The 25534-nt window shown below is 47.4% G+C and overlaps 1 long non-coding RNA gene across 2 annotated transcripts in view; it reads right to left on the bottom strand.

The window, feature by feature from the left end:
• The window catches only part of LOC134931978 (uncharacterized), a 31448-nt gene extending 27160 nt beyond the window's left edge, over positions 1–4288 (bottom strand). The window contains exons 1-2 of one of the 2 annotated variants that reach the window (XR_010179214.1): positions 3938–4288; positions 1653–1769 (exon numbers count right to left, since the gene is read on the bottom strand). This is a non-coding gene — a long non-coding RNA (uncharacterized LOC134931978). The remainder of the gene's footprint in view (positions 1–1652; positions 1770–3937) is intronic. The other variant, XR_010179213.1, reaches the window with a different exon arrangement.
• Between the last annotated feature and the right edge of the window lie 21246 nt (positions 4289–25534).

Genomic DNA, 25534 nt, shown 5'->3' with positions numbered 1-25534 from the left:
TCAGCTGCCTGTGGGACTGTACATACTGTGTTTATTCACTGCTGAGTTATTTCTGTGACCGCTGACATCACCTAAAGAAGTATAAGGTACTGTAAGCCTACAATATAGCAGAAAATAGTGATTACCCTGCTGACACTGCGAGATGGCTGCATACGTAGTATTGGTATTTCTAAAGCTGTTCGATTTAGTCTTGCAATGGATGACATGGGATTTATCTTTTTTCCCATTTATAATAGCCCAGGATCTAAAACATAGTTCCCGGGATTGTTATAAATATAAGTCTGATCATCGGATCTCCATCTGTGCATCTTTGGCTTACATAATACCATGTAACATATGTTGTAATGTTTCATTGCATCCAGTGTGCTAGCTTATATTTTTATGTGTTTATTTTGTTTTGTTGTTCACTGTGCACAGGGTGTTGTACGGTTGCCTAGTTACCGCCCGACCAGCTGTGCACACGGGATCAGTGGCGTGCGGTGAGGTCAGTGGCTGGTGAGGCAATGCAACCATAATGTCTGCTGTGTCCCGCCGATGCCCGCCACCGCACCCAAGCCAATGCCTGCTACCACCACTGTCCCTGGGTCAGTGGGAGACAAAGATAGGCAGTGGGCAATTCCAGGGAGAAGCAGTGGGTGACAGCAGTGGGTGATGTTAGGGAGAGGGTGTTGCCAGTGAGAGGGTGATAGCAGTGGGTGACGTCAGGGAAAGGACGACAGCAGTTTGTAAAAGGGAGAGGGTGACAGCAGTGGTTGACGCCAGGGAGAGGAGGATGCCAGGGAGCTGGTGACAGCAAGAGGGTCACAGGGAGAGGGTGACAGGAAGAGGTTGATGCCAGGGTGTTGGTGACAGGAAGAGGGGGAGAGGGTGACTGCAGTTGGCGCCAGCTGTGGGTGACGGAGAGAGGGTAACACCAGGTAGAGAGTGACAGCAGTCAGTGTCAGCTGTGGGCAACGGGGAGAGGATGACAAGGAGAGGATGACAAGGAGAGGTTGACAGGGAGAGGTTGGCGCCAGGTAGAGGGTGACAGTGAGAGGGTAGAGCAGTCTGTGCCAGCTCTGGGTAACGGAGAGAGGGTGATGACAGGGAGAGGGTGACAGGGAGAGGGTGACCGCAGTCGGTGCCAGCTGTGGGTGACAGGAAAAGGGTGACGCCAGGGAGAGGGTGACAGGGAGAGGGTGACAGCAGTCAGTGCCAGCTGTGGGTGATGTCGAGAGGGTGAAGCCAGGGAGAGGGTGACAGTGAGAGGATACCAGCAGTCGGTGCCAGCTGTGGGTTACAGCAGTCGGTGACAGTGAAAGGGTGACTGGAAGAGGGTGATGCCAGAGAGAGCACATTACTGTCCCTCTCTACCAGCAGTATAGAATACAACATAAGGAGTACAGCCCTGAGCCTTGGGTCCCTGATGAAAAATGGTCTGAGCTCAGCCCATTACAAACTAAAGTACCCGCCACTCTCCCCCGCCGCAGCCCCCGCCACACATAGGCGTGCGCAGCACATTTTATTAGGGGGTGCACCATCGTAGAAGAGTGTCTAGTACCACCTACCTACTGGGCATGTCTAGCATCACCTATCGGGCGTGTCCGGCACCGCCTACTGGGTGTGTCTAGCACCGCCTATTGGCATTCTTTTCTATTCAATATGCACCTTACCTTTATGGTGGTTTCTCATAACGGGGAACCTCTGAAGAAATGTATCCTTCCTGGGCAGACAGCGTCTTCAGTCGGTAATCACTATTCATGTAGGAGATCACATGATCCGGAAGATGCCTGTTTTTGTAGGAATATAACCAATGTGATCATCATACAACAGAGGTTCAACCAGACTCGTGTCACCTCCTACCCCCTGCATCTGTCAACCCCTTCCCTGCATCTCTCAGCCACAACATAATCTCTGCCCTGTATCGTCTCTCAGCCACACCATCATCTCCTCCCTGTGTCGTCTCTCAGCCACACCATCATCTCCTCCGTGCGTCGTCTCTCAGTCACATCATCATCTCCCATCTGAATCTCTCGCAATACCCCTCACTTTGTCTCTCATTCTCCCATTTCACTCTGAGCCTCTCACCCTTCTGTCTGTGCCTCTCAGTCGCCCGCCCTTCACTGTCTCTCAGCCTCATCAGTGGAGTTGGTGGGCCCAGCAGGAGAACACGGGCAGGTGGGCGGCCGTTCGCATGGTGTGACATTATCGGGTCACATCGCACAGTACATTGTGGCGGAGGAGGAGTGTGGAGCAGTGGGCAGGATGGGAGTAGTGGTGCATAGCAGGGAGGGTAGGATGGGAGTAGTGGTGCATAGCAGGGGGGCAGGATGGGAGTAGTGGTGTGGAGCAGGGGGTGCTGGAAAGGAGTAGTGCGGAGCAGGGGGGTAAGATAGGAGGAACATTAGTGTGGGCAAAGGGGCAGGATAGGAGGAGGAGTAGTGCTGAGCAGGAGGAGTAGTGTGGAGCAATGGGGTAGGATAGGAGGAGGAGTAGTGCAGAGAAAGGGGCAGAATAGGAGGAATAGTAGTATGGCTCAGGGAGGTAAGATAGGAGCAGTGTGGGGCAAGGGGACAGGATAGTAGTAGTAGTAGTGCAGAGCAGGGCGGCAGAATGAGAGCAGTGGTGCAGAGCAGGGAGGTAGGATGGGAGTAGTGGTGCGGAGCAGGGGGGTAGAATGGGAGTAGTGGTGCATAGCAGGGGGTAGGATGGGAGTAGTGGTGCGGAGCAGGGGGGTAGGATGGGAGTAGTGGTGCGGAGCAGGGGGGTAGGATGGGAATAGTGGTGCATAGCAGGGGGGTAGGATTGGAGTAGTGGTGCATAGCAGGGGGTAGGATGGGAGTAGTGGTGCAGAGCAGGGGGGTAGGATGGGAGTAGTGGTGCAGAGCAGGGGGGTAGGATGGGAGTAGTGGTGCATAGCAGGGGGGTAGGATTGGAGTAGTGGTGCATAGCAGGGGGTAGGATGGGAGTAGTGGTGCAGAGCAGGGGGGCGGGATGGGAGTAGTGGTGCATAGCAGGGGGCAGGATGGGAGTTGTGCATAGCAGGGGGGCAGGATAGGAGTAGTGGTGCATAGCAGGGGGGGCAGGAAGGGAGTAGTGATGCATAGCAGGGGGGCGGGATGGGAGAAGTGGTGCATAGCAGGGGGTAGGATGGGAGTAGTGGTGCATAGATAGGTAGGAGCAGTGTGGGGCAAGGGGACAGGATAGTAGGAGTAGTAGTGCAGAGCAGGGCGGCAGAATGATAGCAGTGGTGCAGAGCAGGGAGGTAGGATGGGAGTAGTGGTGCGGAGCAGGGGGGTAGGATGGGAGTAGTGGTGCAGAGCAGGGGGATAGGATGGGAGTAGTGGTGCGGAGCAGGGGGGTAGAATGGGAGTAGTGGTGCATAGCAGGTGGTAGGATGGGAGTAGTGGTGCGGAGCAGGGGGGTAGGATAGGAGTAGTGGTGCAGAGCAGGGGGGTAGGATGGGAGTAGTGGTGCATAGCAGGGGGGTAGGATTGGAGTAGTGGTGCATAGCAGGGGGTAGGATGGGAGTAGTGGTGCAGAGCAGGGGGGCAGGATGGGAGTAGTGGTGTATAGCAGAGGGGCGGGATGGGAGTAGTGGTGCATAGCAGGGGGCAGGATGGGAGTTGTGCATAGCAGGGGGGCAGGATAGGAGTAGTGGTGCCTAGCAGGGGGGCAGGATGGGAGTAGTGATGCATAGCAGGGGGGCGGGATGGGAGAAGTGGTGCATAGCAGAGGGTAGGATGGGAGTAGTGGTGCATAGCAGGGGGGCGGGATGGGAGTAGTGGTGCATAGCAGGGGGGTAGGATGGGAGTAGTGTTGTGGAGCAGGGGGGGGCAGGATGGGATTAATGGTGCTGAGTTGGGGGGGGGGCAGGATGGGAACAGTGCTGGGAAGGAGCAGGCAGTTAAGCATCAATGTCACCTCAGTAGCGTCTAGTTCTGTTATGTCAACTCACCTGTAGCAGCTCCCGGCCCCCAGCCGCGATCTCTCCCTCCTATTACAAGCGGCTATCCTCTGCTCTGGCTGCCTCACACCAGGCAGACGAGGAGACCGTGCGCCGGGCGGGGGGGGGGGGGGTAGCTGAGTGAAAAGGGTATCGCGGTGGCGGCTCCTATCTCCCCTCTGGCCGGACTGCATTGCCGGGTGTTGGGAGGGCGGGGAGCTAATAGGCGGCAGCACACGCTGTGTCTCGTCCCTTCCCCTCCATCCCGTTGATTCGCGACTGGCCAATTACATCACTGGTAGTGACAGGGGCGTGCTTTCATTTAGGCAGAAAGCACACCCCCTGTCACAGAGGCACTTATAGTAAGTGCTGCTTCTGCGGATTATTTTAATGGGCTTTCACTGCCCAAAGCTTAGCCCCGCCCCCCAGCTTCCGGCCATTTCCCACAATTAAAGACCATTTTTTCACAAGTAAAAAAGATTAAAATAATGTAAAAGCTAAAGCAGATAGTTATGACACAGAACATGTGTCATAAATATCTTCTTTACATTATTTTAATCGTTAATGACAGGGGAGGCACTGCCTCCCCTGACTGCACGTCCCTGCACGGGATGTGACGTCAGAGGACCCGGCAGCCGGCACGATGGTGGTTCCGTGCAGGGGAAGGTGAGTTAGTATATAAGTATGCACTGTTTTATATGTCTTATTATTTTATATGTGTTATTGTTGAGCCATCCTTTGAGAGGCTCTGTTGTGTTCATACTGTTAACTGGGTATATTATCACGAGTTATACGGTGTGATTGGTGTGGCTGGTATGAGTCTTACCCGGGATTCAAAATCCTTCCTTATTGTGTCAGCTCTTCCGGGCACAGTATCCTTACTGAAGTCTGGAGGAGGGTCATAGTGGGAGGAGCCAGTGCACACCAGGTAGTCCTAAATATTTCTTAGCTGTGCCCAGTCTCCTGCGGAGCCGCTATTCCATAAATATCTTCTTTACAGGGCAGCCATCAGGGGGGTACTGTGGGGACTGGTGTCCCAGGCCCTTACAGAGAGGGGTCCCACCCCTGGCTCCTACCACCAATACCTGGAGAGCTGCACCAGGCTGTGAAACAACAGTGGGCTGATGCACACTTAAAACAAGCCTTCAACTGTGCATCAGCTCTCTGTGAACCGGTCCTATAGGTCTGCAATGCACTACCTATATGTAATATCACAATGTATGACATCACATAGAAATGTAGTGGTGCGACATAATCTTTTTTGGGGCGAGAGGGGCCCTCTCTCTTTTGTCAATCCCGAGCCCCACAATTTCTGATGGCAGCCCTGTCTGTTGATCCTGACAAAGTTATTAAATGTACCGAAACGTTGATCTGAAGAGAGGCCTCTGTGTCCACTATCTCACTGTTTGTAAAAGTCTTGTGAGTGCTGCCGTTGCTTTGGTCTATGTGAGGTGGTTTGAACCTGTGGCGGGCACCTGAGCATATTTGAAATTGAAGGAGAGAGTGCCGGTACTTGCGGACATTATATGTATTGAAAATAAGCACTACTACCACTCGCGGTTGCAATACGCCAGTCCTTGGTCTTCCCAGGTATACGTGTTAGTCCATCCCTCCATAAGCTCAGTCTCTTTGCAGATGACGTACTCTTGTTTGTCACAAACCCTGACACCTCCCTACTGGCCTTACATGCGATTATTGACTGCTACAGTGCCGCCTCATTTTATAAACTTAATACATTGAAAACTAAAGCATTACAATTTAACCTACAGACTGATAAGTTATCTAAATTTAGGCAATTTTACAAATACAATTGGAAGACTGACCATATGTTGGCCCTCATTCCGAGTTGTTCGCTCGGTATTTTTCATCGCATCGCAGTGAAAATCCGCCTAGTACGCATGCGCAATGTTCGCACTGCGACTGCGCCAAGTAACTTTACTATGAAGAAAGTATTTTTACTCACGGCTTTTTCTTCGCTCCGGCGATCGTAATGTGATTGACAGGAAATGGGTGTTACTGGGCGGAAACACGGCGTTTCAGGGGCGTGTGGCTGAAAACGCTACCGTTTCCGTAAAAAACGCAGGAGTGGCCGGAGAAACGGTGGGAGTGCCTGGGCGAACGCTGGGTGTGTTTGTGACGTCAACCAGGAACGACAAGCACTGAAATGATCGCACAGGCAGAGTAAGTCTGGAGCTACTCTGAAACTGCTAAGTAGTTAGTAATCGCATTATTGCGAATACATCGGTCGCAATTTTAAGAAGCTAAGATTCACTCCCAGTAGGCGGCGGCTTAGCGTGTGTAACTCTGCTAAATTCGCCTTGCGACCGATCAACTCGGAATGAGGGCCGTTATACCTGGGTATTAACATTCCTAATTCATTGACTAAAATAATGGAGCTCAATTACAATCCCCTTTTGTCTCAGATAGAATCTCTTTTAAAACGATGGTCAGGTTTTGAAATATCATGGCTCAGGAGGTTGTCAGCGTACAAAATGTCTGTTTTGCCAAAATTGATGCATCTCTTCTGCTCGAGCCCCTATATAGTCCCCCAAAAGTTCATCAATCAAATACACTCAGTAATACTCTGATACATATGGAGAAGAACCCCGCCCCCCCCCCCCCCGCATTGCATACAGGGCCTAATTAAGAACTGATCACGCAGGCATGCCAGGAAAAACGCAGGTGTGGCTGGGCGAACGCAGGGCGTGTTCGTGACGTCAAAACAGGAACTAAATAGTCTGAAGTGATCGCAAGCACTGAGTAGGTCTGGAGCTGCTCTGAAACTCACATTTTTTTATTTGTAGCCACTCTGCGATCCTTTCGTTCGCACTTCTGCTAAGCTAAGATATACTCCCAGAGGGCGGCGGCTTAGCGTTTGCATGATTGTTACAAACTGCTAGTGAGCGAACAACTCGGAATGACCACCCATATGCACTGCAGGGTGGGAGATATAACATGTGCAGAGAGAATTAGATTTGGGTGGGTTATATTTTTTCTGTTGTCGAAGTCGGAAAATATTGCAATACACACACCACATGCAAACACCACACAGATGGCATCCATATATGTACTTAGTCTGGCGTGCGTGCAGCATACTCGCAAATTGCGTACAATCGCCTCCCACGGGAGTGCGCGTACGGGCGTGGTATGAGCTATTACAGAAAGATTCTTACTTGCAATGGAAATTAATGCAGTACATGCCACAGCCTGTGTCGAGTAGAGATGAGCGCCTGAAATTTTTCGGGTTTTGTGTTTTGGTTTTGGGTTCGGTTCCGCGGCCGTGTTTTGGGTTCGACCGCGTTTTGGCAAAACCTCACCGAATTTTTTTTGTCGGATTCGGGTGTGTTTTGGATTCGGGTGTTTTTTTCAAAAAACCCTAAAAAATAGCTTAAATCATAGAATTTGGGGGTAATTTTGATCCCAAAGTATTATTAACCTCAAAAAACATAATTTACACTCATTTTCAGCCTATTCTGAACACATCACACCTCACAATATTATTTTTAGTCCTAAAATTTGCACCGAGGTCGCTGTGTGAGTAAGATAAGCGACCCTAGTGGCCGACACAAACACCGGGCCCATCTAGGAGTGGCACTGCAGTGTCACGCAGGATGTCCCTTCCAAAAAACCCTCCCCAAACAGCACATGACGCAAAGAAAAAAAGAGGCGCAATGAGGTAGCTGACTGTGTGAGAAAGATAAGCGACCCTAGTGGCCGACACAAACACCGGGCCCATCTAGGAGTGGCACTGCAGTGTCACGCAGGATGTCCCTTCCAAAAAACCCTCCCCAATCAGCACATGATGCAAAGAAAAAGAAAAGAAAAAAGAGGTGCAAGATGGAATTATCCTTGGGCCCTCCCACCCACCCTTATGTTGTATAAACAAAACAGGACATGCACACTTTAACCAACCCATCATTTCAGTGACAGGGTCTGCCACACGACTGTGACTGATATGACGGGTTGGTTTGGACCCCCCCCAAAAAAGAAGCAATTAATCTCTCCTTGCACAAACTGGCTCTACAGAGGCAAGATGTCCACCTCATCTTCACCCTCCGATATATCACCGTGTACATCCCCCTCCTCACAGATTATCAATTCGTCCCCACTGGAATCCACCATCTCAGCTCCCTGTGTACTTTGTGGAGGCAATTGCTGCTGGTCAATGTCTCCGCGGAGGAATTGATTATAATTCATTTTAATGAACATCATCTTCTCCACATTTTCTGGATGTAACCTCGTACGCCGATTGCTGACAAGGTGAGCGGCGGCACTAAACACTCTTTCGGAGTACACACTTGTGGGAGGGCAACTTAGGTAGAATAAAGCCAGTTTGTGCAAGGGCCTCCAAATTGCCTCTTTTTCCTGCCAGTATAAGTACGGACTGTGTGACGTGCCTACTTGGATGCGGTCACTCATATAATCCTCCACCATTCTATCAATGTTGAGAGAATCATATGCAGTGACAGTAGACGACATGTCCGTAATCGTTGTCAGGTCCTTCAGTCCGGACCAGATGTCAGCATCAGCAGTCGCTCCAGACTGCCCTGCATCACCGCCAGCGGGTGGGCTCGGAATTCTGAGCCTTTTCCTCGCACCCCCAGTTGCGGGAGAATGTAAAGGAGGAGATGTTGACATGTCGCGTTCCGCTTGACTTGACAATTTTGTCACCAGCAGGTCTTTCAACCCCAGCAGACCTGTGTCTGCCGGAAAGAGAGATCCAAGATAGGCTTTAAATCTAGGATCGAGCACGGTGGCCAAAATGTAGTGCTCTGATTTCAACAGATTGACCACCCGTGAATCCTTGTTAAGCGAATTAAGGGCTGCATCCACAAGTCCCACATGCCTAGCGGAATCGCTCCGTGTTAGCTCCTTCTTCAATGCCTCCAGCTTCTTCTGCAAAAGCCTGATGAGGGGAATGACCTGACTCAGGCTGGCAGTGTCTGAACTGACTTCACGTGTGGCAAGTTCAAAGGGCATCAGAACCTTGCACAACGTTGAAATCATTCTCCACTGCACTTGAGACAGGTGCATTCCATCTCCTATATCGTGCTCAATTGTATAGGCTTGAATGGCCTTTTGCTGCTCCTCCAACCTCTGAAGCATATAGAGGGTTGAATTCCACCTCGTTACCACTTCTTGCTTCAGATGATGGCAGGGCAGGTTCAGTAGTTTTGGTGGTGCTCCAGTCTTCTGTACGTGGTGCCTGTACGCCGAAAGTGTCCCGCAATTTTTCTGGCCACCGACAGCATCTCTTGCACGCCCCTGTCGTTTTTTAAAAAATTCTGCACCACCAAATTCAAGGTATGTGCAAAACATGGGACGTGCTGGAATTTGCCCATATTTAATGCACACACAATATTGCTGGCGTTGTCCGATGCCACAAATCCACAGGAGAGTCCAATTGGGGTAAGCCATTCCGCGATGATCTTCCTCAGTTGCCGTAAGAGGTTTTCAGCTGTGTGCGTATTCTGGAAAGCGGTGATACAAAGCGTAGCCTGCCTAGGAAAGAGTTGGCATTTGCGAGATGCTGCTACTGGTGCCGCCGCTGCTGTTCTTGCGGCGGGAGTCCATACATCTACCCAGTGGGCTGTCACAGTCATATAGTCCTGACCCTGCCCTGCTCCACTTGTCCACATGTCCGTGGTTAAGTGGACATTGGGTACAACTGCATTTTTTAGGACACTGGTGAGTCTTTTTCTGACGTCCGTGTACATTCTCGGTATCGCCTGCCTAGAGAAGTGGAACCTAGATGGTATTTGGTAACGGGGGCACACTGCCTCAATAAATTGTCTAGTTCCCTGTGAACTAACGGCGGATACCGGACGCACGTCTAACACCAACATAGTTGTCAAGGACTCAGTTATCCGCTTTGCAGTAGGATGACTGCTGTGATATTTCATCTTCCTCGCAAAGGACTGTTGAACAGTCAATTGCTTACTGGAAGTAGTACAAGTGGGCTTACGACTTCCCCTCTGGGATGACCATCGACTCCCAGCGGCAACAACAGCAGCGCCAGCAGCAGTAGGCGTTACACGCAAGGATGCATCGGAGGAATCACAGGCAGGAGAGGACTCGTCAGACTTGCCAGTGACATGGCCTGCAGGACTATTGGCATTCCTGGGGAAGGAGGAAATTGACACTGAGGGAGTTGGTGGGGTGGTTTGCGTGAGCTTGGTTACAAGAGGAAGGGATTTACTGGTCAGTGGACTGCTTCCGCTGTCACCCAAAGTTTTTGAACTTGTCACTGACTTATTATGAATGCGCTGCAGGTGACGTATAAGGGAGGATGTTCCGAGGTGGTTAACGTCCTTACCCCTACTTATTACAGCTTGACAAAGGGAACACACGGCTTGACACCTGTTGTCCGCATTTCTGGTGAAATACCTCCACACCGAAGAGCTGATTTTTTTGGTATTTTCACCTGGCATGTCAACGGCCATATTCCTCCCACGGACAACAGGTGTCTCCCCGGGTGCCTGACTTAAACAAACCACCTCACCATCAGAATCCTCCTGGTCAATTTCCTCCCCAGCGCCAGCAACACCCATATCCTCCTCATCCTGGTGTACTTCAACACTGACATCTTCAATCTGACTATCAGGAACTGGACTGCGGGTGCTCCTTCCAGCACTTGCAGGGGGCATGCAAATAGTGGAAGGCGCATGCTCTTCACGTCCAGTGTTGGGAAGGTCAGGCATCGCAAACGACACAATTGGACTCTCCTTGTGGATTTGGGATTTCAAAGAACGCACAGTTCTTTGCGGTGCTTTTGCCAGCTTGAGTCTTTTCAGTTTTCTAGCGAGAGGCTGAGTGCTTCCATCCTCATGTGAAGCTGAACCACTAGCCATGAACATAGGCCAGGGCCTCAGCCGTTCCTTGCCACTCCGTGTGGTAAATGGCATATTGGCAAGTTTACGCTTCTCCTCCGACAATTTTATTTTAGGTTTTGGAGTCCTTTTTTTTCTGATATTTGGTGTTTTGGATTTGACATGCTCTGTACTATGACATTGGGCATCGGCCTTGGCAGACGACGTTGCTGGCATTTCATCGTCTCGGCCATGACTAGTGGCAGCAGCTTCAGCACGAGGTGGAAGTGGATCTTGATCTTTCCCTAATTTTGGAACCTCAACTTTTTTGTTCTCCATATTTTATAGGCAGAACTAAAAGGCACCTCAGGTAAACAATGGAGATGGATGGATTGGATACTAGTATACAATTATGGACGGACTGCCACGGTTAGGTGGTATAAAAAAACCACGGTTAGGTGGTATATATTATAATAATAATACAATTATGGATGGACGGACTGCCTGCCGACTGCCGACACAGAGGTAGCCACAGCCGTGAACTACCGCACTGTACACTGGTTGATAAAGAGATAGTAGTATACTCGTAACAACTAGTATGACACTATGACGACGGTATAAAGAATGAAAAAAAAACCACGGTTAGGTGGTATATATTATAATAATAATACAATTATGGATGGACGGACTGCCTGCCGAGTGCCGACACAGAGGTAGCCACAGCCGTGAACTACCGCACTGTACACTGGTTGATAAAGAGATAGTAGTATACTCGTAACAACTAGTATGACACTATGACGGTATAAAGAATGAAAAAAAAACCACGGTTAGGTGGTATATATTATAATAATAATACAATTATGGATGGACGGACTGCCTGCCGACTGCCGACACAGAGGTAGCCACAGCCGTGAACTACCGCACTGTACACTGGTTGATAAAGAGATAGTAGTATACTCGTAACAACTAGTATGACACTATGACGACGGTATAAAGAAAGAAAAAAAAATACCACAGTTAGGTGGTATATATTATAATAATAATACAATTATGGATGGACGGACTGCCTGCCGACTGCCGACACAGAGGTAGCCACAGCCGTGAACTACCGCACTGTACACTGGTTGATAAAGAGATAGTAGTATACTCGTAACAACTAGTATGACACTATGACGACGGTATAAAGAATGAAAAAAAAACCACGGTTAGGTGGTATATATTATAATAATAATACAATTATGGATGGACGGACTGCCTGCCGACTGCCGACACAGAGGTAGCCACAGCCGTGAACTACCGCACTGTACACTGGTTGATAAAGAGATAGTAGTATACTCGTAACAACTAGTATGACACTATGACGACGGTATAAAGAAAGAAAAAAAAATACCACAGTTAGGTGGTATATATTATAATAATAATACAATTATGGATGGACGGACTGCCTGCCGACTGCCGACACAGAGGTAGCCACAGCCGTGAACTACCGCACTGTACACTGGTTGATAAAGAGATAGTAGTATACTCGTAACAACTAGTATGACACTATGACGACGGTATAAAGAATGAAAAAAAAACCACGGTTAGGTGGTATATATTATAATAATAATACAATTATGGATGGACGGACTGCCTGCCGACTGCCGACACAGAGGTAGCCACAGCCGTGAACTACCGCACTGTACACTGGTTGATAAAGAGATAGTAGTATACTCGTAACAACTAGTATGACACTATGACGACGGTATAAAGAAAGAAAAAAAAATACCACAGTTAGGTGGTATATATTATAATAATAATACAATTATGGATGGACGGACTGCCTGCCGACTGCCGACACAGAGGTAGCCACAGCCGTGAACTACCGCACTGTACACTGGTTGATAAAGAGATAGTAGTATACTCGTAACAACTAGTATGACACTATGACGACGGTATAAAGAAAGAAAAAAAAATACCACAGTTAGGTGGTATATATTATAATAATAATACAATTATGGATGGACGGACTGCCTGCCGACTGCCGACACAGAGGTAGCCACAGCCGTGAACTACCGCACTGTACACTGGTTGATAAAGAGATAGTAGTATACTCGTAACAACTAGTATGACACTATGACGACGGTATAAAGAATGAAAAAAAAACCACGGTTAGGTGGTATATATTATAATAATAATACAATTATGGATGGACGGACTGCCTGCCGACTGCCGACACAGAGGTAGCCACAGCCGTGAACTACCGCACTGTACACTGGTTGATAAAGAGATAGTAGTATACTCGTAACAACTAGTATGACACTATGACGACGGTATAAAGAATGAAAAAAAAACCACGGTTAGGTGGTATATATTATAATAATAATACAATTATGGATGGACGGACTGCCTGCCGACTGCCGACACAGAGGTAGCCACAGCCGTGAACTACCGCACTGTACACTGGTTGATAAAGAGATAGTAGTATACTCGTAACAACTAGTATGACACTATGACGGTATAAAGAATGAAAAAAAAACCACGGTTAGGTGGTATATATTATAATAATAATACAATTATGGATGGACGGACTGCCTGCCGACTGCCGACACAGAGGTAGCCACAGCCGTGAACTACCGCACTGTACACTGGTTGATAAAGAGATAGTAGTATACTCGTAACAACTAGTATGACACTATGACGACGGTATAAAGAAAGAAAAAAAAATACCACGGTTAGGTGGTATATATTGTAATACAATTATGGATGGACGGACTGCCTGCCGAGTTCCGACTGCCGACACAGAGGTAGCCACAGCCGTGAACTACCGCACTGTACTGTGTCTGCTGCTAATATAGACTGGTTGATAAAGAGATAGTATACAATACATACAACAATATACTACTATACTGGTGGTCAGGCACTGGTCACCACTAGTCACACTGGCAGTGGCACTCCTGCAGCAAAAGTGTGCACTGTTTAATTTTAAATTAATATAATATTATGTACTCCTGGGGGCTCCTGCTATAACAACCTGCAGTGCTCCCCAGTCTCCCCCACAATTATTATAAGCTTTGCCTTTTATACATTGATGTGCAGCACACTGGGCTGAGCTGAGTGCACACAGACTGAGTCACACTGTGTGACTGGCTGCTGCTGTGTATCGTTTTTTTTCAGGCAGAGAACGGATATAGCAGAGAACGGATATATTATATTAAAATAAATAAAAGTTAACTAACAACAACTGCACTGGTCACTGTGGTAAACTCTGTCTGACTCTGCACAATCTCTCTCTCTCTTCTAATCTAATTTCTAATGGAGAGGACGCCAGCCACGTCCTCTCCCTATCAATCTCAATGCACGTGTGAAAATGGCGGCGACGCGCGGCTCCTTATATAGAATCCGAGTCTCGCGAGAATCCGACAGCGTCATGATGACGTTCGGGCGCGCTCGGGTTAACCGAGCAAGGCGGGAGGATCCGAGTCTGCTCGGACCCGTAAAAAACACATGAAGTTCGTGCGGGTTCGGTTTCAGAGAAACCGAACCCGCTCATCTCTAGTGTCGAGTCACTGTTCACACACACACTAATCTAACCAAACATGCACATCTTTCCAACACAATGTCTTGGTATTCCAATGTTTGAACAGACCCCCTGGTCTGTGAAGAAAGATACACACAAACCAAACTGTCATTGTTTAATGGAAACCAGAACAATGGGAGACAAATATCCCAAATAGATACACACAAGCTTGTGGTTACAAATTATTAGCTACAGGCAGCCTGCAGTAACACTTGTATATATATATATATATATATATATATTTATATTTGTGTGTATCTTGAGAATGGTTGGTCATTTCATGTGTAGGATCATGTTGCTTGAAGATAGCATGACAGGGTAATCTAATGAACATGGAAATATCTGTCACACATTGCATGTTTCCCAAACTTGGTGCACACATTGCACATAGTCTGCCCTTTCCCCTCATGCAACTTTTACTTATTTGAAAGGCACAACAAGGGAATTATACACCTTTACAGTATACGAGAGGACAGTAACTGATCAGAGCATCATGCATGGTATCTACGTGTTCGGATAATTATGAGTAATAATCCGGTGTTGGTTTGGAGAAGATCGCATGTCGTTGCGAATAGTAATTCGCAAAGGCAGATTAAAGGTATATTTGTGTTTATTATGTACTTGGTATACGGCTGGAATCCAGAGCTACACACCCCTGGATCAAGGCATCGCCCATCTCTTCAAACCGACCAATGACCTCTCCTGTACTGTAAATGACCATCCCTCCAACCAATCAGTGGAGAGCATACAACCCCATTGTATTGTAATTTGGGCAAGGGTATATAAACCTTGCACCTGGGCCGTTCGCTCTCTCTCTCTGCTTTTTAAAAGACTCATAGGTCATCTTGCCAGATCGACTAGAGGACCGGATCCGGGTTGCGCAGGCGAACAAAGCGTACGTATCATTGGGTGTGACTCTCTCTCTGTGATTGAATTGTATTGTGTTGTACCATTATATTTTAACTTATTGTAAACCCCTTTTACAAATATATTATTACTTGTTGCTGCTTTGGACCACAACATACAATCAAATACTGGTGTCGCATTCAGTTTGTGTTGAGCGTTTGTATAGTATAATTGCCACACCTAGAGCTGCCTCGTGCTCTCAGCGTGTCGGTCTGTGTGTATGCACTGAGTGTAAGCTGCATGGCTATTCCGGAGTGTGTACGCTAACTGGGGACAGACTATAGATTACAGCAGCCGCAGCGGCTTCAGTTACAGTGTGCAATAGGGGTTAGTGGCTGTTTTTCCAAGAAGTCTATCGAACTTCTCACTGTGCAGGGTAAATACTGGCTGCTTTATTTTTACACTGCAATTTAGATTTCAGTTTGAACACATCCTACCCAAACCTAACTCTCTCTGCACATGTTATATCTGCCCCCCCGCCCCTGCAGTGCACATGGTTTTGCCAATCTGCTAACAAATTTGCCGCTATGATCAGGTTTGAATTATGCCCTTGGTTTTGCCCATTAGCTAACAAATTTGCTGCTGCAATCAGGTCTGAATTAGACTAAAGCGAGAAATCTTGGAGGCCTGGCAGTTCCAGATCTACGAAAATACCAATTTGCTTGGCTAGTGGCGCAAATCAGCGATTGGTCTTTGCCTGCTGGCAGGAAGTTATGGGTAGACCTGGAGAAAAAGTTGTTTTCTCGTACTTCCCTGCTAGACCTATTGTGGACTCTGACTCAACAGAAACCCCTTTCTCAAACACTCCCCGTGCCATCCTGGACTTCCTTAAAGCGTAGGATACCATACTGTTTTCCTCTAAATCTATCTCTTTACCTTCTCGCACTCTATCCCTGTCTGCATGATTCTGGATTTGAATCTCTCAGTGGATTTTTAGTGGTATTGCTACTATTAATGGACTAGTAGACGGTGCTACAATTACCCCGTTTAGTATGCTCCAAATCCAATATAACCTTTCCTCTACTGAGTTATTCTCATACAATCCTATCGTCCATTGAATAACAAGTTCAATACGATCCTCAGGACCAATACTTTGGCCACCCCCTACAATATTGGCAAGGTCCTCTCTGGCAATTGTAGGGGTTCTATACATTTTTGGTATGCAGTAGAATGCAATGCTGAGTTGGAACATAAAACACCGTCCCAGCTTAAATGGGAATCAGATCTGCATTGCTCCTTTACTCAGCAACAATGGGAATCGATCTATCTCCGAACACATACTATGTCTAAATGTAACAACCACATAGAGATGCACTTTAAGCTGTTGCATGGCCTTTATTTTACAACAGCCAAATTACAAAAAATTTGGCCTACAGTTTTCAAATTATGTTGGAGGAACTGCACGGTGGTGGGAGATAATTTCCACATTTTTGGACTTGTCCGAAAATCTGCACGCTTTGGAAGGACATTTTCGCCCTCGCATCCAAAGTGTTGGCACTTCCCCCTACATGAATCTCCTTTACTAGCCCTTTTACATGTCTACCCAAAAGGTCTGTCTAACGCAGATCGCTATGTGCTAGGCCACTAGAGATGAGCGGGTTCGGTTCGTCGAGATCCGAACCCCCCCGAACTTCACCTATTTTACAAGGGTCCGAGGCAGCCTAGGAACTTCCCGCCTTGCTCGGTTAACCCGAACGCGGCCGAACATCATCATCCCGCTGTCGGATTCTCTCGAGATTCGTATTCTATATAAAGAGCCGCACATCGCCGCCATTTTCACTTGTGCATTGGAGATTGAACGGAGAGGACGTGGCTACGTTCTCTGCCTGAAAAGCTCCATATCTGTGCTCAGTGTGCTGCAAATATCTGTGCTCAGTGTGCTGCAAATATCTACGTTCAATGCCTGAAAAGCCTCCATATCTGTGCTCAGTGTGCTGCAAATATCTGTGCTCAGTGTGCTGCATTTTGGTGACCAACAGTATATAGTTGTACAGTACAGTAGGCCATTACTGTATCTTGCAGCTCCGTGTCACTGCAAGTATCCATTCCATATCTGTGCTGCATTTTTGTGAGCAGCATATATAGTAGTACAGTGCAGCATTTTGGTGACCAACAGTATATATTTGTACAGTACAGTAGGCCATTGCTGTATCTTGCAGCTCTGTGTCACTGCAAGTATCCATTCCATATCTGTGCTGCATTTTTGTGAGCAGTATATATAGTAGTACAGTGCAGCATTTTGGTGACCAACAGTATATAGTTGTACAGTACAGTAGGCCATTGCTGTATCTTGCAGCTCTGTGTCACTGCAAGTATCCATTCCATATCTGTGCTGCATTTTTGTGAGCAGTATATATAGTAGTACAGTGCAGCATTTTGGTGACCAACAGTATATAGTTGTACAGTACAGTAGGCCATTGCTATTGATATAATAATATTACTGGCATATAATTCCACACATTAAAAAATGGAGAACAAAAATGTGGAGGTTGAAATAGGGAAAGATCAAGATCCACTTCCACCTAGTGCTGAAGCAGATGCCACTAGTCATGGCAGAGATGATTCAATGCCATCAACGTCGTCTGCCATGGCTGATGCCCAATGTCATAGTAGAGAGCATGTAAAATCCAAAAAAATAAAATTCAGTAAAATGACCCAAAAATCTAAATTAAAAGCGTCTGAGGAGAAGCGTAAACTTGCCAATATGCCATTTACGACACGAAGTGGCAAGGTACGGCTGAGGCCCTGGCCTATGTTCATGGCTAGTGGTTCAGCTTCACATGAGGATGGGAGCACTCATCCTCCCGCTAGAAAACTGAAAAGAGTTAAGATGGCAAAATCACAGCAAAGAACGGTGCGTTCTTCTAAATCACAAATCCCCAAGGAGAGTCCAATTGTGTCGGTTGCGATGCCTGACCTTCCCAACACTGGACGGGAAGAGGTGGCTCCTTCCACCATTTGAACGCCTCCTGGAAGTGCTGGAAGGAGCACCCACAGTCCAGTTCCTGATAGTCAAATTGAAGATGTCACTGTTAAAGTACACCAGGATGAGGATATGGGTGTTGCTGGCGCTGAGGAAATTGACAAGGAGGATTCTGATAGTGAGGTGGTTTGTTTAAGTCAGGCACCCGGGGAGACACCTGTTGTCCGTGGGATGAATATGGCCATTGACATGCCTGGTCAAATTACAAAAAAAAAATCACCTCTTCGGTGTGGAATTATTTTAACAGAAATGCGGACAACAGGTGTCAAGCCGTGTGTTGCCTTTGTCAAGCTACAATAAGTAGGGGTAAGGACGTTAACCATCTATGAACATCCTCCCTTATACATCACCTGTAGCGCATTCATCAGAAGTCATTGACAAGTTCAAAAACTTTGGGTGACAGCGGAAGCAGAACTGACAACTAAATCCCTTCCTCTTGTACCCAAGCTCCTGCAAACCACACCACCAACTCCCTCAGTGTCAATTTCCTCCTTAGACAGGAACGCCAATAGTCCTGCAGGCCATGTCACTGGCAAGTCTGACGAGTCCTCTCCTAACTGGGATTCCTCCGATGGATACTTGAGTGTAACACCTACTGCTGCTGGCGCTGCTGCTGTTGCTGCTGGGAGTCGATCATCATCCCAGAGGGGAAGTCGGAAGACCACTTGTACTACTTTCAGTAAGCAATTGACTGTCCAACAGTCCTTTGCGAGGAAGATTAAATATCACAGCAGTCATCTTGCTGCAAAGCGGATAACTCAGGCCTTGGCAGCTGTGTTGGTGTTAGACGTGTGTCCACCGTTAATTCACAGGTACGTAGAGATTTTCTTGAGGTAGTGTGTCCGCGGTACCAAATCCCATCTAGGTTCCACTTCTCTAGGCAGGCGATACCGAGAATGCACACAGACGTCAGAAAAAGACTCACCAGTGTCCTAAAAAATGCAGTTGTAACCAATGTCCACTTAACCACGGACATGTGGACAAGTGGAGCAGGGCAGACTCAGGACTATATGACTGTGACAGCCCACTGGGTAGATGTATTGCCTCCCGCAGCAACAACAGCAACAGCAGCGGCACCAGTAGCAGCATCTCGCAAACACCAACTCGTTCCTAGGCAGGCTACGCTTTGTATCACCGCTTTGTATCACCGCTTTCCATAAGAGGCATACAGCTGACAACCTCTTACGGAAACTGAGGAACATCATCGCAGATTGGCTTACCCCAATTGGACTCTCCTGGGGATTTGTGACATCGGACAACACCACCAATATTGTGCGTTACATGTGGGCAAATTCCAGCACGTCCCATGTTTTGCACATACAATTAATTTGGTGGTGCAGAATTTTTTACAAAATGACAGGGGCGTGCAAGAGATGCTGTCGGTGGCCCGTAGAATTGCGGGCCACTTTCGGCATTCAGCCACCGTGTGCCGAAGACTGGAGCACCAGCAAACACTCCTGAACCTGCCCCGCCATCATCTGAAGCAAGAGGTGGTAACAAGGTGGAATTCAACCCTCTATATGCTTCAGAGGATGGAGGAGCAGCAAAAGGCCATTCAAGCCTATACATCTGCCTACGATATAGGCAAAGGAGGGGAAATGCACCTGACTCAAGTGCAGTGGAGAATGATTTCAACGTTGTGCAAGGTTCTGCAACCCTTTGAACTTGCCACACGTGAAGTCAGTTCAGACACTGCCAGCCTGAGTCAGGTCATTCCCCTCATTAGGCTTTTGCAGAAGCAGCTGGAGAGATTGAAGGAGGAGCTAAAATGGAGCGATTCCGCTAGGCATGTGGGACTTGTGGATGGAGCCCTTAATTCGCTTAACCAGGATTCAAGGGTGGTCAATCTGTTGAAATCAGAGCACTACATTTTGGCCACCGTGCTCTATCCTAGGTTTAAAGCCTATGTTGTATCTCTCTTTCCGGCAGACACAAGTCTGCAGAGGTTCAAAGACCTGCTGGTGAGACACTTGTCAACTCAAGTGGAACGTGACCCGTCAACAGCTCCTCCTTCACATTCTCCCGCAACTGGGGCTGCGAGGAAAAGGCTAAGAATTCCGAGCCCACCTGCTGGCAGTGATGCAGGGCAGTCTGGAGCGAGTGCTGACATCTGGTCCGGACTGAAGGACCAGCCAACGATTACTGACCTGTTGTCTACTGTCACTGCATATGATTCTGTCACCATTGAAAGAATGGTGGAGGATTATATGAGTGACAGCATCCAAGTAGGCATGTCAGACAGTCCATACGTATACTGGCAGGAAAAAGAGGCAATTTGGAGGCCCTTGCACAAACTGGCATTATTTTACCTAAGTTGCCCCCCCTCCAGTGTGTACTCCGAAAGAGTGTTTAGTGCAGCCGATCACCTTGTCAGCGATCGGCGTACGAGGTTACTTCCACAAAATGTGGAGAAGATGATGTTCATCAAAATGAATTATAATCAATTCCTCCGTGGAGACATTCACCATCAATTGCCTCCAGAAAGTACACAGGGACCTGAGATGGTGGATTCCAGTGGGGACAAATTAATACTCTGTGAGGAGGGGAGGTGTACACAGTGATAGGGGTGACGAATCGGAGGATGATGATGAGGTGGACATCTTGCCTATGTAGAGCCAGTTTGAGCAAAGAGAGATTGATTGCTTCTTTTTTTGGTGGGGGCCCAAACCAACCAGTCATTTCAGCCACAGTCGTGTGGCAGACCCTGTGGCTGAAATGATGGGTTTGTTAAAGTGTGCATGTCCTGTTTATACAACATAAGGGTGGGTGGGAGGGCCCAGGGACAATTCCATCTTGCACCTCTTTTTTTTTTTTATTTTTGCATCATGTGATGTTTGGGGCCAATTTTTTTAAGTGCCATCCTGTCTGACACTGCAGTGCCACTCCTAGATGGGCCAGGTGTTTGTGCCGCCCACTTTGGTCGCTTAGCTTAGTCATCCAGTGACCTCGGTGCAAATTTTAGGACTAAAAATAATATTGTGAGGTGTGAGGTGTTCAGAATAGACTGGAAATGAGTGGAAATTATGGTTATTGAGGTTAATAATACTATAGGAAAATTGTTTGAGTCTCACAATGGCGCATATCACTAAAAATGAAGTACTTTCCTCATATATTTCTTTTAGTAGTATTTTCACGTATCAGCGAGTGTTGAGATTCTCAGTCATAGACCATAGGGATATCCACTTGAATTTTCCAGCTTATGTCTTAATCTCAAAGATAAAGGAAAACAGTCTAGTGCAACATTGTCTAATAAATACAGCAGAGACGTGTGGGTTTTTTAGGCACACTCACAATATTATAGAATTAAACCAGCATATCACCACAGTCTCGTGGTACAGGATCACAAATTCAGGATTTTACTTCCTCCACTTGACATTTCCCATTTGTGTTTCAATCTCACAGCAGCACACTCTATGATCGGCTGGCTCAGTCTGGGGCCAGACACTGAATGTTAAAACTTAACATTCAGTGTCTGGCCCCAGACTGAGCCAGCCGATCATAGAGTGTGCTGCTGTGAGATTGAAACACAAATGGGAAATGTCAAGTGGAGGAAGTAAAATCCTGAATTTGTGATCCTGTACCACGAGACTGTGGTGATATGCTGGTTTAATTCTATAATATTGTGAGTGTGCCTAAAAAACCCACACGTCTCTGCTGTATTTATTAGACAATGTTGCACTAGACTGTTTTCCTTTATCTTTGAGATTAAGACATAAGCTGGAAAATTCAAGTGGATATCCCTATGGTCTATGACTGAGAATCTCAACACTCGCTGATACGTGAAAATACTACTAAAAGAAATATATGAGGAAAGTACTTCATTTTTAGTGATATGCGCCATTGTGAGACTCAAACATTTTTCTGAATTGACTGTTGTGGTGTAATTGTGAAGTACCAATTGTTTTCTCCTGGGCTGCAATTCACGGTTTAGCGCATTTAAGATCAATATATTTGTTTCTAATAATACTATAGGATCAAAATTACCCCCAAATTCTATGATTTAAGCTGTTTTTGAGGGGTTTTTGAAAAAAAAACACCCGAATCCAAAACACACCCGAATCCGACAAAAAATTTTCAGGGAGGTTTTGCCAAAACGCGTCCGAATCCAAAACACGGCCGCGGAACCGAATCCAAAACGAAAACACAAAACCCGAAAATTTTCCGGTGCACATCTCTAAGGCCACATACTTATTGCCACTAGGGCTGCGATAGCCCAAAATTGGAAAAACCCCTCTCCCCCCCAACACTTCTTAAAATCATCCGGAAGATTCAACACGGTTTTCAGATAGAAGCCCTGAGTTTACCTTACTCTTTTAAAGCTAATTCTCCATTGGTTAGATGGTTTAGTTGGCATGAATACTCAACATCAAGAGATGGAGTTAATTTGTTATTTGAAACAGATTAGCTATATGTGTTTTGAAATTTGGTGTTCCTATTCATGTGGTCGAATATCTCTGCTCTTTTTATTACACGTCTTCTTCCTATGTATTTCATATACTATGTTTCTCTGACGTCCTAGTGGATGCTGGGGACTCCGTAAGGACCATGGGGAATAGCGGCTCCGCAGGAGACTGGGCACAGCTAAGAAAGATTTAGGACTACCTGGTGTGCACTGGCTCCTCCCACTATGACCCTCCTCCAGACCTCAGTTAGAATCCTGTGCCCGGCTGAGCTGGATGCACACTAGGGGCTCTCCTGAGCTCCTAGAGAGAAAGTATATTTTAGGTTTTTTATTTTACAGTGAGATCTGCTGGCAACAGACTCACTGCAGCGAGGGACTAAGGGGAGAAGAAGCGAACCTACCTAACTGGTGGTAGCTTGGGCTTCTTAGGCTACTGGACACCATTAGCTCCAGAGGGATCGACAGCATGGAACCGGACATTGATGTTCGGTCCCAGAGCCGCGCCGCCGGCCCCCTTACAGAGCCAGAAGCAAGAAGAGTCCGGAAAATCGGCGGCAGAAGACATCAGTCTTCACCAAGGTAGCGCACAGCACTGCAGCTGTGCGCCATTGCTCCTCATACACACTTCACACTCCGGTCACTGAGGGTGCAGGGCGCTGGGGGGGGGGGCGCCCTGAGCAGCAATAAAAACACCTTGGCTGGCAAATATATCACAATATATAGCCCCAGAGGCTATATATGTGATAAATACCCCTGCCAGAATCCATAAAAAAGCGGGAGAAAAGTCAGCGAAAAAGGGGCGGAGCTATCTCCCTCAGCACACTGGCTCGATTTACTCTTCACAGTGCAGCTGGAAGACAGCTCCCCAGGCTCTCCCCTGTAGTTTTCAGGCTCAAAGGGTTAAAAAGAGAGGGGGGGGCACTAAATTTAGGCGCAATATTGTGTATACAAGCAGCTATTGGGGGGAAAATCACTCAGTTATAGTGTTAATCCCTGCATTATATAGCGCTCTGGTGTGTGCTGGCATACTCTCTCTCTGTCTCCCCAAAGGACTTTGTGGGGTCCTGTCCTCAGTCAGAGCATTCCCTGTGTGTGTGCTGTGTGTCGGTACGGCTGTGTCGACATGTGGGATGAGGAAGGTTACGTGGAGGTGGAGCAGAGGCCGATAAATGGGATGTCGTCCCCTGTGGGGCCGACACCAGAGTGGATGGATAGGTGGAAGGTATTAACCGACAATGTCAACTCCTTACAAGGCTGGATGACGTAAAACAGCTGTGGGACAGCCGGCTTCTCAGCCCGCGCCTGCCCAGGCGTCTCAAAGGCCATCAGGGGCTCAAAAAAGCGCCCGTTAACTCAGATGGCAGACACAGATGTCGACACGGAGTCTGACTCCAGTGTCGACGAGGTTGAGACAAATACACAATCCACTAGGAACATCCATTACATGATCTCGGCAATGAAAAATGTGTTACGCATTTCTGACATGAACCCAAGTACCACATAAAAGGGGTTTTATTTTTGGGGAGAAAAAGCAGCCAGTGTTTTGTTCCCCCATCAGATGAATGAATGAAGTGTGTAAAGTAGCGTGGGTTCCCCCAATAAGAAACTGGTAATTTCTAAAAAGTTACTGATGGCGTACCCTTTCCCGCCAGAGGATAGGTCACGTTGGGAGATATCCCTTAGGGTGGATAAGGCGCTCACACGTTTGTCAAAAAAGGTGGCACTGCCGTCTTAGGATACGGCCACCTTGAAGGAGCCTGCTGATAAAAAGCAGGAGGCTATCCTGAAGTCTGTATATACACACTCAGGTTATATACTGAGACCTGCGATTGCCTCAGCATAAATAGTGCTGCTGCAGCGTGGTCTGATACCCTGTCAGATAATATTAATACTCTAAGACAGGGATAATAGTTTGCTAACATAGAGCATATTAAAGACGTCGTCTTATATATAAAGGATGCACAGAGGGATATTTGCCGGCTGGCATCCAGAATTAATGCAATGTCCATTCTGCCAGGAGGGTATTAGAAACCCGGCAGTGGACAGGTGATGCTGCCTATAAAAGGCACATGGAGATTCTGCCTTATAAGGGTGAGGAATTGTTTGGGGATGGTCTCTGGGACCTCGTATCCACAGCAACAGCTGGGAAGAATTTTTTTTTACCTCAGGTTTCCTCACAGCCTAAGAATGCACCGTATTTTCAGGTACAGTCCTTTCGGCTTCAGAAAGCAAGCGGGTCAGACAGGACCTGCTGCAGCAGGGGGCCTGTCTGTTCCAAGACGTACCGCGGCTGCGTTGGACGGCATGGCGGTTGAACGCCGGATCCTGAAGGAAAAGGGAATTCCGGAGGAAGTTATCCCTACGCTATTTAAAGCTAGGAAAGAAGTGAACGCTAACCATTATCACCGCATATGGCGGAAATATGTTGCGTACTGTGAGGCCAGGAAGGCCCCAAAGGAGAAATTTCAGCTAGGTCGATTTCTGCACTTCCTACAGTCAGAGGTGACTATGGGCCTACAATTGGGTTCCATTAAGGTCCAGATTTCGGCTCTATCGATTTTCTTCCAAAATGGAACTGGCTTCACTGCCTGAAGTTCAGACTTTTGTTAAGGGAGTGCTGCATAGTCAGCCCCCGTTTGTGCCTCCAGTGGCACCGTGGGATCTCAACATGGTGTTGGATTTCCTGAAGTCGCATTGGGTTGAGCCACTTAAATCCGTGGAGCTATAATACCTCACGTGGAAAGTGGTCATTCTGTGGGCCTTGGCGTTGGCCAGGCGTGTATCAGAATTGGTGGTTTTGTCATACAAAAGCCCTTATCTGTATTTTATATGGGAAAGGCGGAATTGAGGACTCGTTCCCAATTCCTTCCTAAGGTGGTATCAGGTTTTTCATGTGAACCAACCTATTGTGGTGCCTGCGGCTACTTGGGACTTGGAGGATTCCAAGTTA

The sequence above is a fragment of the Pseudophryne corroboree genome, chromosome 6 (assembly GCF_028390025.1).
Source record: "Pseudophryne corroboree isolate aPseCor3 chromosome 6, aPseCor3.hap2, whole genome shotgun sequence".
In the NCBI taxonomy this organism is placed as follows: Eukaryota; Metazoa; Chordata; class Amphibia; order Anura; family Myobatrachidae; genus Pseudophryne; species Pseudophryne corroboree.
This window is presented reverse-complemented; position numbering and strand designations above follow the sequence as displayed.